This window comes from Pongo pygmaeus, chromosome 4 (genome assembly GCF_028885625.2).
Source record: "Pongo pygmaeus isolate AG05252 chromosome 4, NHGRI_mPonPyg2-v2.0_pri, whole genome shotgun sequence".
Taxonomy (NCBI): domain Eukaryota; kingdom Metazoa; phylum Chordata; class Mammalia; order Primates; family Hominidae; genus Pongo; species Pongo pygmaeus.
In genome coordinates, this window is record NC_072377.2 from 129,209,980 (window position 1) to 129,224,693 (window position 14,714).

The window sequence follows — 14,714 nt, forward strand, 5'->3', positions numbered from 1 at the left end:
AAAAATATTTACTTTTTGAAAAGGGATCTCATACAATAAAACATCATTGCCCTGATAAGACAATCCTATACTTAATGTAAAGCTTAAGATTTGCTACAAAAAAGCCTGAAATCTTTTCAAATGTCAACACTTTGGACTCTTCTTCACACATGGAATACTTTGAGGTCTCAAAATCTCCTTGGTCTCTCCACACCATGCCCCATTATCTCACCTAACAAGCACCTCTTACTCCCATTTCTGTCTCTGTGAACGGGACCGCTAGTGTCTCAGGAACCCAGGGTAGAGACACAGAGGGTTACCGCTGATTCTACACTTTGCTTCACTCTACCCTGATTGCATCCGTAACCATGGCCTTTGTTCTACCTACTGTCCCCATTATTTTTTCCCACTACTACTTTCTATTTTCCTCTTTGCAGCAATTCTTGTTATCCTTGATTTACCTCACTCCAGGTCTCCAAACTTTCTATATATACCAGTAGAAATAGTTCCTTGAACAAATTCGATGATGTCATTCAACAGGTACCTGGTGTATCATTAAGTCTCCATGGCTGCTTCAACTGAGCATTCAAGACCTTGTATCATGAGATTGAGTCTACCTTATTTTACACCCTTACCATTTCTAAGCCATAGTGACCTAGCCAACAAAGAGAAGGAAATTATAGTGTTCATAACAATGTTATATTCCATGTATTATCCCCATTTCATAAAGAAGGTAGTTTGTTTGCAAGATGACTACAATAATTCCTCCCATTCCTACATTCACACCTTTTTGCAATGTGACTTTGCCTTTCTTCTCATCAAGAGATAGTTTCTTTCTCTACCCTTTGTTTTTTTGTTGTTTTGGTTTTTTTATTTTTATTTTTATTTATTTTCATTTATTTTTTAGATGTGTTTCACTCTTGTTGCCCAGGCTAGAGTGCAATGGCATGATCTTGGCTCACAGCAACTTCTGCATCCCGGGTTCAAGCGATTCTCCTACCTCAGCCTCCTGAGTGGGTGGGACTACAGGCACCTGCCACCACGCCCAGCTACTTTTTGTATTTTTAGTAGAGATGGGGTTTCACCATATTGGCCAGGGTGGTCTTGACCTCCTGACCTTGTAATCTGCCCACCTCAGCCTCCCAAAGTGCTGGGATCACAGGTGTGAGCCACTGCGCCCAGCTTGTTTTGGGTTTTTTTGAGAAGGGTCTCACTTTGTCACCCAGGCTGGAGTGCAGTGACATGCACATGGCTTGCTGAAGCCTTGACGTCTTGGGCTCAAGTGGTCTTCCTGTCCAGCTAAATTTTGTGTGTTTTGTAGAGATGGGGTTTCATCATGTTGCCCAGGTTTTCCTCCACACTTTGAATCTGGGCTTGGCCATGAGACTTGCTTTGGTCAATGGGACATTAGCAAATGTAATGCAAGCATCGGTTTAAAAAGTGTTTGTAGATGGGTTTGTGCTTTTTTGCTCGTGGTTGCAATCCTGAGATGATTGTGTGAATGAGCCCAAGCTAGGCTGCTGGTTATGGGAAGGAGAAGTGAGATGCCCCAGACAGACGTGTGCGTGAGACCATCTTCGATCAGGCATCCCCTAGTTGAGTCACTGTCCAACTATATCCTCTTACCTGACCTTAGGAGAGATCAGAACTGCCCCATGGAGCCTAGTCCAATGAGCTGACCCACACAATCATGAGAAAATAAAATGATTACTGTTTTAAGCCTACTAAATTTTGGGCTGTTTTGTTACACAGCAACAAATAAATAACTGCCAGTGGGAGGTTTGAAGAGTTGCTTACAATTTCATAGGAAGTAAAGTGCTGGAGCCGGAAATACAACCAAGTCTGCTGACTGCACTGGCTGTTATTTTGCCAGGACCTACACTACTTCCCCCAACGTGTCCCCAGAGAACTGTCTGCAAAGTTAAACTATATGTTGGTGAAAATTGTATAATTGTACATTTAGTGAAAATCCAAACTCAGGGGAACAGTTCTCAGAAGAACTGGGTATGTGGCAATGCTGTTTATCTGTGAAATTGAGCAATGTCTTTTAAAATGCTCAGCCAAAAAATAGGTTTGCCCTAGATTTGGGGAAAAAAATCTCTGACTCACTTTTCTCTGCCTCTAGAAAACAAAATATCTTTGCCAGCAGCCTTTTCCCATTCTTTTATGAATCCTCCAAACAGCAACACAGGCTTTGGGCTAGGAAGTGGCCCTAGTCTTTTGCTCTAGGGACTGCTGGGCAAGATTTCTCTTGGGTAGATAGAATGCTTGCATGAAAGAGCCAGAAGAATCTTGAGCTCTGTGATAATGATAAGCATCTTGAAAATCACAGGTTGTTTTTCATTCGTTTATTTTATTTATTTATTTATTTATTTATTTATTTATTTTTGAGACAGTCTCACTCTGCCGCCCAGGCTGAAGTGCAGTGATGCCATCTCGGCTCACTGCAACCTCCACCTCCCGAGTTCAAACAATTCTCCTGCCTCAGCCTCCCGAGTAGCTGGGATTACAGGTGCATGCCACCACGCCGGCTAATTTTTATATTTTTAGTATAGATGGGGTTTCACCATGTTGGCCAGGTTGGTCTCGAACTCCTGACCTCATGATCCGCCCACCTCATCCTCCCAAAGTGCCAGGATTACAGGTGTGAGCCACCATGCCAGGCCCAGGGTTTCTATGTGTTGTGTGTGTAGTGAACTCTGTCTTGGACAGAGAAAGCTTGAGTTTCCAGGATAACAGATCTATCACTCTGTAGGTTTCTGGAGGGTAGCCTTTTCCCAAATATTTAAGTAGATGCATGTAGTGTGAACTAGTTTTTATATTATCCCAAACAAAGCCTAATTAGAAGGATAAGTATATTATCTTGGAAATTTTAAAGCTATTAATAGAACTAGAAACAGGTTTTCTATTACATCATTCTCTGGTTTGAAGTATCTGGACCATTGCAATGCGGAGAAATGGGAAAAGCATGAGCTCTGAATAGGACAGAATTAAGATGGTATCCTAATTACAATGTCACAAGATCTTGAGGCTTGAGGGGTCTTTGACAATAATGTAACTGTTAAAATTTTAGTATTAAATAATGTAATGTCTTTAAAGGGCTTAGTACATTATCTGGGCGCTTGGGGGTTCTAAATATGTGTCAGCTCCTGTGATAGTTAATACTGAGTGTCAACTTGATTGGATTGAAGGATGCAAAGTATTGATCCTGGGTGTGTCTGTGAGGGTGTTGCCAAAGGAGATTAACATTTGAGTCAGTGGGCTGGGAAAGGCTGATCCACTCTTAATCTGGGTGGGCACCATCTAATCAGCTGCCAGCACGGCCAGGATATAGAACAGGCAGAAAAATGTGAAAAGGCTAGACTGGCCTAGCCTCCCAGACTACATCTTTCTCCCGTGCTGTAAGCTTCTTGCCCTCCAACATCAGACTCCAAGTTCTTCAGCTTTGGGAGTTGGACTGGCTACCTTGCTACTCAGCTTGCAGACAGCCTATTGTGGGACCTTGTGATTGTGTGAGTTAATACTACTAAATAAACTTCCCTTTACATACATATGTCCTATTAGTTCTGTCCCTCTAGAGAACCCTGACTAATACAGCTCCTGAGCATGTTATAATGTTATAATTAAAAACAACAATATTTACATATTATTATTATTTTTGAGATAGAGTTTTGCTCTTGTTGCCCAGGCTGGAGTGCAATGGTGCAATCTCAGCTCACTGCAACCTCTGCCTCTGGGGTTCAAGCGATTAGCTTGCCTCAGCCTCCCAAGTAGCTGGGATTACAGGCGCCCACTACCATGCTCAGCTAATTTTTGTATTTTGAGTAGAGATGGGTTTTAACCATGTTGGCCAGGCTGGTCTCAAACTCCTGACCTCAGGTGATCCTCCTGCTTCGGCCTCCTAAAATGCTAGGATTATAGGCATGAGCCACCGTGCCTGGCTGGCACTGTGTATTATTTTTTGAATAGCAGAAATTAAACGTGGTTGGGGCGGGGGGCGGCAAATACGTTTTAAAATGCATCTTCTTCTTTTTTCTTTTTTTTTTTGAGATGGAGACTTGCTCTGTTGCCCAGGCTGGAATGCAGTGGCACTATCTCAACTCATTGCAACCTCAGCTTCCCTGGTTCAAGTGATTCTCCTGGTTCATCCTCTGGCGTAGCTGGGATTACAGATGCCCATCACCACGCCTGGCTAATTTTTGTATTTTTAGTAGAGACAGGGTTTCATCATGTTGGCTATGGCTGGTCTCAAACTCCCAACCTCAAATGATCCTCCCGCCTTGGCCCCCCAAAGTGTCGGGATTACAGGCGTGAGCCACTGCACTTGGCTAAAAATGAATCTTTTTCTTTTTTTTTTTTTTTTTTGAGACAGAGTCTTGCTATCCCACCCAGGCTGGAGTGCAATGGCGAGATCTCTGCTCACTGCAACTTCCGCCTTCCGGGTTCAAGCAATTCTCTTGCCTCAGCCTCCTATGTAGCTGGGATTACAGGTGCACACCACCACACCCAACTAATTTTTGTATTTTTAGTAGAGATGGGGTTTTGCCATGTTGGCCAGGCTGGTGTCAAACTTCTGAGCTCAGGTGATCCGCCCGCCTTGGCCTCCTAAACTGCTGGGATTACTGGTGTGAGCCACCACATCCGGCCCTGAAAATGAATCTTAATGCTACATCATGAATTAACCTTGAAAACATTATGCTAAGTAAAATAAGACATAAAAGAACAAATATTGTATAATTCCAGTATGTGATATACCTAAAATAGGCAAATTCTTAGAGATAGAATGGCAAATAGAGGTTACTAGAGGCTGAGGGGAGGGGGAAAGAGGAGTTATTATTTATTTTATTTATTTATTTTTATTTTATGTATTTATTCTTTTTTGAGATGGAGTCTCAATCTATCCCCCAGGCTGGAATGCAGTGGCACGATCTTGGCTCACTGCAACCTCTGCCTCCTGGGTTCAAGCAATTCTCTGCCTCAGCCTGCCGAGTAGCTGGGATTACAGGTGCCCACCACCATACCTGGAAAATTTTTTTGTATTTTTAGTAGAGATAGGGTTTCACCATCTTGGCCAGGCTGGTCTTGAACTCCTGACCTTGTGATCCACCTGCCTCAGCTTCCCAATGTGCTGGGATTACAGGTGTGAGCCACCGCGCCTGGCCTGTTTACTGTTTTGTGGGTACAGAGTTTCAGGTTGAAATGATGAAAAAGTAATGGAGATGGATGGATGGTTGCACAACATTGTGAATGTACTAATGCCACAGAATGGTACACTTAAAAATGGTCAAAATGGTAAATTGTATATTATGTATATCTTACTACAATTAAAACAAAAATTTTAAAGCAAATCTTTATTAAGGATCACACAAATGCTGAGCACTTTCTTTTGTGTTATTGAGGACATTAAAAACAAAAAGCCTCCAATTCTAGAAAGATAGTGTCAAGACAGCTTGGGAGGTTAGCTTTGAATGTTAAATACTTCTTTTTAATATCCATTTTCTTTGTCTTCATCTCTAAATCAGGTTGAATGAGAATTGATGGATTAGAAAGTTGGCTCTACCTCTGTGCTTAGGTTAAGCTCTCAAAGATGAGCTTATCCATTCTCTCATTGACTCCACTTGAATCTATTTCACCCTAAGCTGAAATATACATCTGGAAGAACATAGACCAATAGATACCTGAATAGGCACAAAAATTAGATACAGGGAAAGTGTTAATTTGGTGACTATGTCAGCATTCTCACAATTCTGACCAGAAATTCCACTCAGTCTGGCTTAAGCAAAAAAGGGCTCATGCACATGAAATAGTTCTGATTTTGTTTTTTGTTTTTGTTGTTGTTTTTTCTTTTTGAGACGGAGTCTTGCTCTGTCACCCAGGCTGGAGTGCAGTGGCACGATCTTGGCCCACTGCAACCTCTGCCTCCCAGGTTTAAGTGATTCTCCTCCCTCAGCATCACCAGTACCTGGGACTACAGGCACGTGCCACCACAACCGGCTAATTTTTTGTATTTTTAGTAGAGACGGGGTCTCACCGTGTTAGCCAGGATGGTCTCAATCTCCTGACCTCGTGATCCGCCTGCCTTGGCCTCCCAAAGTGCTGGGATTACAGGCGTGAGCCACCAAGCCCAGCCAAAATAGTTTTGACTTTGGAGGAGACTTGACCTACTGCTCCCGTGATGTCGCTAAGGGGCTGAGTGCTCCTTCCCTCCATTCTGCCTGTCTTGTTTCTGCCTTCCTCTTCAGGTTCCACATGATAGACCTCAACAACTCCAAGCTCATAACTTCTGGTTGCAGAACACCCAAAGCAATTTCTGATTTCACATCCTTACACCACATTAACCATGATCTCCTTTTGGGAGCTCTCAGGAAGATTGAGGGAGCTTCTTTTTCCCAAAGTCTCAGCAAACATCTCTTCACATCTCATTGGCTCTGATTGGGTCACACATTCATCCCGGAGCTCTTCATTGTAGCCAGGGAGATGGGTATGCCAATTGGTTTAAGGCAGGGTTAGAGTCTCTTTGGGGCTACATTGTAATCTATATGTAAATGGATCCCCCTGGAGTTGTGCAAAACACAGTGTGTCCAGCCAATCACAATGGCAACCTAAGAATTTATCTTATCCTTTCCCAAAGGGTAGAGTATTCACTCTTTGAGTGCAAGGACTGTGTCACCATCTTCTCTTTTTTGTTTGTTTGTTTGTTTGTTGTTTGTTTTTGAGACAGAGTCTCGCTCTGTCACCCAGGTTGGAGTGCAGTGGCGTGATCTCAGCTCACTGAAACCTCTGCCTCCTGGGTTCAAGCGATTCTCCTGCCTCAGCCTCCCGAGTAGCTGGGATTACAGGCGCACGCCACCATGCCCGGCTAATTTTTGTATTTTTAATAGAGGCGGGGTTTCATCATGTTGGTCAGCCTGGTCTCCAACTCCTGACCTCGTGATCTGTCCTCCTCAGCCTCCCAAAGTGCTGGGATTACAGGCGTGTCACCAACTTCTATCCACTCATAGCATCTGGCACATTATGGCTGCTTGGTAAGTACTTATGAATGAATGAATTATTGTATGAGTTCACAGAAAACTCATTGAAAAGTATAAATCTTCCTTCTGAATTTAACATAAAATTATTATTTTTCCAATGGTTTCTTGCTACTGGATGATTAACAGTTCTTAATTTTCAGTACTAACAAAGATAAGGCAAAGCATGGATGAATATGATTTCAGTCTTCTTCTCTATTAGAAGATGATACTTTTGTACTTCACATCTGTTATATTAGGTTTAAATGAAAATTCAGTCATTGCAATTCAAATCTCCATCAGTAGAGACTAAGCTCTTAACCTGGGCCTTCTCTCCACACTCAACTGGGGAAAGACAACACTGACTCAGATGGTTCTTGCGTGAGTAGTAGTTAGACTGTAAACGCTAACTTTGTGTGTATTTTTATGATTTAATTTCCTCTTTTTATGAGAGTACAAAATGTATTTTTAAAAATAAATAAATCTTTAATGAAAGTGTATGATGGTTGACATGGGAAGTGTATAAATCTGTCACCTACAATATAAGCACATATTTAAATATGCATATTATGAACATTTAAAGCTGCAATGGTTCAAAATAATGTTAGCCTCTTATGAGAAACATTACTGTATAAATATGAGCCCATTAGCATCTTAAATACAGATTGTATTTTATATAAGCAACCGATAGAATATATTTTCAATATAATATTTATTCTCAAATTTTGTCTTTAAGAAATTATTATTCTATGTGCCAAGTTTACTTTGTAAATAGAAAAAAAAACAAAAATTCCTCAAGCCTCTAATGTTTTCCTTAATGTAAAAACTATCACAAAAAATGGGAAATAGTTTTTCTCCCATAAAATATTCCCTGTACTCTCTCTCCTTCTTTTTCTACTTTTTTGCCTTTGATAGTCTTATCTTCCTCTATGACTTAAACAATCAAGTATAAGTTGATGATCCCCAAATCAATGTATCCAGCCCTGTTGTCACTCATGAGTGCCATAACATCCTAACAGAAATCACCATTCCCATGACCTTCCATGCCTTGGTCCATGGCATTATCATCTGCTTATTTGACACAACCAAATCCCTTGGCATCTTCTTAGATTTCTTTTGCTCCACCGTCCACCCTCTTGCTCCCTTCAGGAACTCTATTGACTAGTTCTGTCACATCTGGCTCCACAGTGTTTCTCTCCACTCTATGGGTTTAAGCTGTTATCACTGCTTTTCTGGATGACTTGTACTCTCTTCCACTTTGGAGACAGTGATTCTAGTTTCTTACCAACTAACCTGCCATCCAACCTGCCCTTGCCCCCAAATAATCATTTTCCAATACAATCTGATTATTCTAACTTTTCTGCTTTAAATTCTTCACAGTTTTCTCATTCCTTTTAGAATAAAGTACATATTCAAAGACTTTTGCAATCTGGCTCCAAGTTACTGTACAATCTCATCTTCTACCACTCCTTCCAGCTCTCCTACACAATCTTGCTTTCTGCCCCAGCCCCAACAGATTACTCGTTAGTCTGTGAACACTCACTAAGGCTTTATGTTGTTTCCTATGTCTAGATTGCTTTTCTTATCTTTCTCCCTGTCTAAAGTTAACTGCAGTGTTTTCTGATTTCCCATCACAATCAGCCATTCTCCCTTCTGTACTCACACAAAATCATGTTCCCAGTGCACATGGTATTAGTGGTATTAGTGGTCCTGGTTGGGTTGTGCACTTAGGGAGGACGCAGAGAGAGGGAGGGCTATGTCTCATTCATCTTGGCATGGACAGCTCCTAGCAGGTGCCTGGTGTTTAGTATGTACTAAAAAATGTTTGGTGAATGAGTCTTTATTTTGAATGCTCAGAAAGACCTTAAATTTGACTTATAAGCTTTCAGAAATAGGGAAAAGGCCTACAGATTCATAGCAGTTGTATGACTACATGTGGTAAAAGCGAGCAAGTTATATCCAAGACAGACTGCAGCAAGGTAAACCCATTTAGCTACAGTCCCTTCTCTGTCTTTTAAGACGTGTCTAATTTGAGATCCCTTTCACGTGTTCCCCTTCCAAGGTTTAATGTACGTGATTAATCTTGACTTGCCTTAATACTGCTAGGAATGTGGCAATGACCTCAGCTGAACACTGGCAAAGTGATTAATGTTACATGAACTGGATGAGGCGTTTTTTTCCCCCCCCCTCTGCTCTAGCTCCTGAATAAACACATTCATGCAAGATTCGGTTGCAGACCTTTGCTCGATGGAAAATGTGCCATGATTTCAAAGAGTAATGTTTCAGATGCAATAAACAACGTTAAAAGGAAACACGGTCCTTGTTAAAGAAAATGCTGTTTCAGGCTAAAGTCCCAGTCATCATAAAAGATATATGATGCAATAAACAAAATGAACCATAGGCAGACAGGTCCATTCGATGACTAACCACTGATTGAATTTTCCAACACGTTTAGACTTTCTAAGAGATAAACTATTCACAAAAGGTTCATGTTAAATATAAGGCTGTCATTTCCTTTTTATGTTTCTAGAGGGGTCCGAGAACAGCAGAGGATATTCCTTCTTTTTTTCTTTTTTTTTTTTTCTATTGGTTGTTTGTGTTTTTGAATTTTTTATGATGTGAGAAGACTGGCAAACGGTTGCTATGATTGTCAAATGCCTTAAATCAAGAAGACAGAATGCAATAAAACACAGTTTCCATGGTAACACATTGTAACCTAGTACCTCTGGATTATGAGCCAGCTCACATCTATGATCATTACTTGTTGACAGGCATAAATTGAGCCTAAAAGCATTAATTTTAGAGATAAAACTAGAATGTGTAGCTTAGTTTTAATCATGTTTAAATATTTCCAAGGTAGTGGCAGCAAATCAACTCTGGTTGTGTTACTATTTAAATAATGTTAATAAACTAACCACAAATACTTTTTGAAAATGTACAAGCTTTTCTCTACAAATGGTGTAACATCTGTGTATGCAGTTGGTCCTCCACATTCCTGAGTTCCACATCCATGGATTTAATCAACCTCGGGCTGAAAATGTTGGGGGAAAAAAGACCCACAAAGTTGCCAAAAGCAAAAGTTGAATTTGCCACCCGCCGAGCATTGTGTTGAATTCACGTGAATGTGATGATATATAGGCATTGTATTAAGTATTATAAGTGATCCAGAGATAACTTAAAGTATATGAGAGAACGTGTGTAAGTTATATGCAAATACTAGGTTATTCTGTGCAAGGGACCGAGCATCTGCAGATTTTGGTACAATTCCACATAGATACTGAGGGACAACTGTATACTCTTGAGGCTGCAAGTGGTAGCCGATATGTTTTTGATGGAGTTTAAATAATCTGAAATCAACAATGCTATGGAATGATAGCCAGATATTTTAAGGAAGGAATGTTGTTCAATATGGACAAATTCCTAAATATCTTGATAGTAGAGTAACTCCTAGAACTCTTGTAGGACATTCACACACAATATTTTTTAGTAGACATAAGTTCCTTTTCCTCTTTTTAAGGAGCCTGAGATAAAATGTGGATGATCACATGCTTTTTTTTTTTTGAGACAGAGTCTCCCTCTGTCACCCAGGCCAAGAGTGCAGTGGCGCTGTCTCAGCTCACTTGCAAGCTCCGCCTCCTGGGTTCATGCCATTCTCCTGCCTCAGCCTCCCGGTAGCTGAGACTACAGGCGCCCACCACCACGCCCGGCTAATTTTTTGTATTTTTAGTAGACACAGGGTTTCACCGTGTTAGCCAGGATGGTCTCGATCTCCTGACCTCGTGATCCGCCTGCCTTGGCCTCCCAAAGTGCTGGGATTACAGGCGTAAGCTACCGCGCCCAGCTGATCACATGCTTTTTACACATTCACTCCCATATCCTCATCAGAAGCACTCACACTACCATCAAACATTTAAGGTTAAAACAAAGATTACATTATGTGTAGCAGCTACCCATTAACTAATATAGTTAAGAAGACAATTTTTTTCCAAGACTGCTTGTGACACTTCTAAATATATCTTTATGACAATCAAGATAATCTTAGCCAGGTGAAGTAACTCATGCCTCTCATCCCAGCACTTTGGGAGGCCAAGGCAGGAGGACTGCTTGAGCCCAGGAGTTCAACACAAGCTTGGGCAACATGACGAGACCTCATCTCTACAGAAAAAAAAAAATAATAGCCAGCTGTTGTGGTGCACACCTGTGGCCTCAGCCACTGAGAAGACTGAGGCAGGAGGATTGCTTGAGCCTGGGAGATTGAGGCTGCAATGAGCCGTGTTCACATCACTGCACTCCAGCCCAAGTGACAGAGCAAGACATTGTCTCAAAAGAAGTAAAAAACAAAACAACAAAAAAAAGAGATAATCTGATATGATATGATATGATTTAATATGATACAATAATAAGAATTGGTCCATTTTCTCAACATCTAGACTTTATGTAAGAGTTCACTTTTTTTCTCTGGCAACTTCTGAGCTCCCTCTCCTCACTAACGCTTTTGCAGTGAGTGTGGGATAAACAAGGAGAGACAGATTGCTCTTCCTCTAAGTGTGCCTTTCACTGCCCTGAGCCTCAGAAAAGCAGAGACTGACCAGCACACCTCAGTTTCCGTTTCTGTACACTTGGGATTAGACCTATTTCATAAGGTTGTTTTAAGCACTTATTGAGATGGACACACGTGGAGAACTTGGAACAGTACTTGGTGCATAGTAAGCCCTCCATGAAGGTTACCCCCTGTAGGGGGTAATGCTTTGTCTAGCATTGTGCTTCCCACTCAGGTGTGCCTAGTAAATGTTTGTTAAATTGAATAAGCCTATTTGCCCGATTGGCTATTACAAGAGTGCTTATTGTAAAACTAATTTTGCAGGAATATGTAACATTTTCAGGAAATCTGACTACATTGCTTTTATTCACTAGCACCTTACCTGTCAGAGATTCACAAAACGCTTTAGTTATCAGAGCTCATGGAGTTGTGTAATAATTGTATCTTCTAGTATTGCTAAGTTTTAGAATCAAACCCTTGGGAATACTGCAGGGTATCTGAACCAATCTAACACAGACTAGGCTTTAACCTATTGACCCGAGAAGGATACCTATTTCAGAATCCGCCATACTTTCAAGCAATGACTCAGAAGTTTGCTAACTACTTCTGTTTTGTTTTTTCAGTTCTTTGAATTTAGCTTTTATTTTTTTTTTTATTTTTTTTTTTAGACAGAGTCTCACTCTGTGGCCAGGCTGACTGGAGTGCAGTGGCATGATCTCGGCTCACTGCAACCTCTGCCTCCCAGGTTCAAGCAATTCTCCTGCCTCAGACTCCCGAGTAGCTGGGACTACAGGCATGCGCCACCAGGCCCAGCTAAATTTTTGTTGTTGTTGCTGTTGTTGCTTTTTGAGATGGAGTCTCACTCTGTCATCAGGCTGGAGTGCAGTGGTGCAATCTCAGCTCAATGCAACCTCCGCCTCCCGGGTTCAAGTGATTCTCCTGCCTCAGCCTCCTGAGTAGCTGGGACTACAGGTGCCCACCACCACGCCCGGCTAATTTTTTGTATTTTTAGTAGAGGCGGGGTTTCACCATGTTGGCCAGAATGGTCTCAATCTCTTGATCTCGTGATCCACCCGCCTCGGCCTCCCGAAGTGCTGGGATTACAGGCATGAGCCACAATGAAGTTTTTGTATTTTTAGTAGAGATGGGGTTTCACTGTGCTGGCCAGGATGGTCTTGATCTCTTGACCTCGTGATCTGCCCGCCTTAGTCTCCCAAAGTGTTGGAATTACAGGCGTGAGCCACCGCGCCTGGCCTTGAGTTTAGCTTTTTAAGGATAAAATTATTTTAAGAACAAAGAAAGCAATTTTTTTCCATTCTAATTGCTATATACCCTGGAATATGTCAACATGATATTTAGTTAGTCTAAAAAAAATTAAGACATTGACCCATGCATATCCAGCTTTGAACACTGAATACCACTTGGCATTCTTTTTATTTATCTCTAGTCATTTTCCTTTCACCTTCCCCAGAGCATACTCCCAAATGTAACCATCTTCTTAATCTCACTCTCTATTTTTAAAACATCAGTGTAGACACATAGAAAATAAAAACTATCATTTGATAACCTGCTCTTTTTTAAAAACAGTTTCCAAATGTACAGTTGACACTTGAACAACTTGGGGGATGGGGTGTCAATCCCTGCCCAGTTAAAAATCCTCATATGACTTTTGATTCCTCCCAAAATTTACTAATAGTCAGCTATTGACTGGAATCCTTACTTATAACATAAGCAGGTGATTAACACATTCTGTATGTTATATGTATTATATACTGTATTCTTACAATGATGTAAGTTAGAGAAAAGCAAACATTAAGAAAATCATAAGGAAGATAAAATATATTTACTATTCATTAAGTGGAAATGAATCATCATAAAGCTCTTTATCCTTGCCATCTTCACACTGAGTAGGCTAAGGAGGAGAATGAAGAGGAGGGGTTGGTCTTGCTGTCTCAGGGGTGGTAGAAGCAGAAAAAATATCCATGTATAAGTGGACTTGCAAAGTTCAAACTCATGCTGTTCAAGGGTCAACTGTACAAGAAAGTGCTGAAGCACAGTGCTAGCTACATGCAAAGCCACTAACAAATGTTAGTCCCTTAGTTTAAGAGAAGGCGTTTTCTAGCTTAGAGTAAGGAGTTTCCTAATGCACAGGAATCAGTGTTCTTTTTTCTTTAGGATTAACCATTCAACCTGTATGCACTCATCAGTTCCTTATTGTTTTCTCTCAGTTTTGGTTTTATCATTTGTTTCCATTTCTCTATTTTCAGGGTGTTTCTCTCTCTCTCTCTTGATTCTTCCTCATTACAGTCTTTCTTATCCAAACCTAGTCTTCATCCAGAGTTCCTATCTCAATGAAAGCACCATCATTCCTATCAGAAGTTTAGGTATTATCTGCCTTTCCTGCTCTTAACCATTTCACCTCCTCTGCACCCCCCACCCCTGCATTTTGGGCTCAATGGGATGTGGGTTTGTGGCTGAAAAATGACTTTGCAGGTGGTGGTATGATGCTGCTTTTATTCGTGTGTTTGTCTTAATTTAGACTGTGTTCTAATGCAGGGATCCCCAACCCCCAGGCGGCAGACTGGTACCGGGCCTCACAGCAGGAGGTGAGGGGAAGGGAGCATTGCTACCTGAGCTCAGCCTCCTGTCAGGTCAGCCACGGCATTAGATTCTCATAGGAGCGTGAATCCTATCGTGAACTGTGAATGCAAAGGATCTAGGTTGCATGCTCCTCATGAGTATCTAATGCCTGATAACCCCAACCCAACCCTCCACCCTCAGCTTCCCATCTGTGGAAAAACTGTCTTTTGAAAAACTGGTCCCTGTTCCCAAAAAGGTTGGGGACCACTGTTCTGAAGTTTTTTTGGGGGAAAGAAAACATTTAGAATGTGGGAGGGTGGGATTGGGGGTGGGAGAGATTCTTTCATAATTGCATTCTCATTTTTAGATTATTGCTCATATACTCTCACCTTTGGACTGGTCCTGAAAGAATTTCCCCATTGTAGGAGCTACATTTCCTTTATAACAATTATTTAGTGGTGACTGATGTTCCACTGGAAAAACACCATTCTCTTAATGAGACTGTCACTATTTCACAGTTCCTTTTGCTCTCTGTGTGGGACAAGGCCCAGGATGTCATACAGCCTGAGAGATTTCACTACCAAACAAAGCTTAACCACCATGGGCTG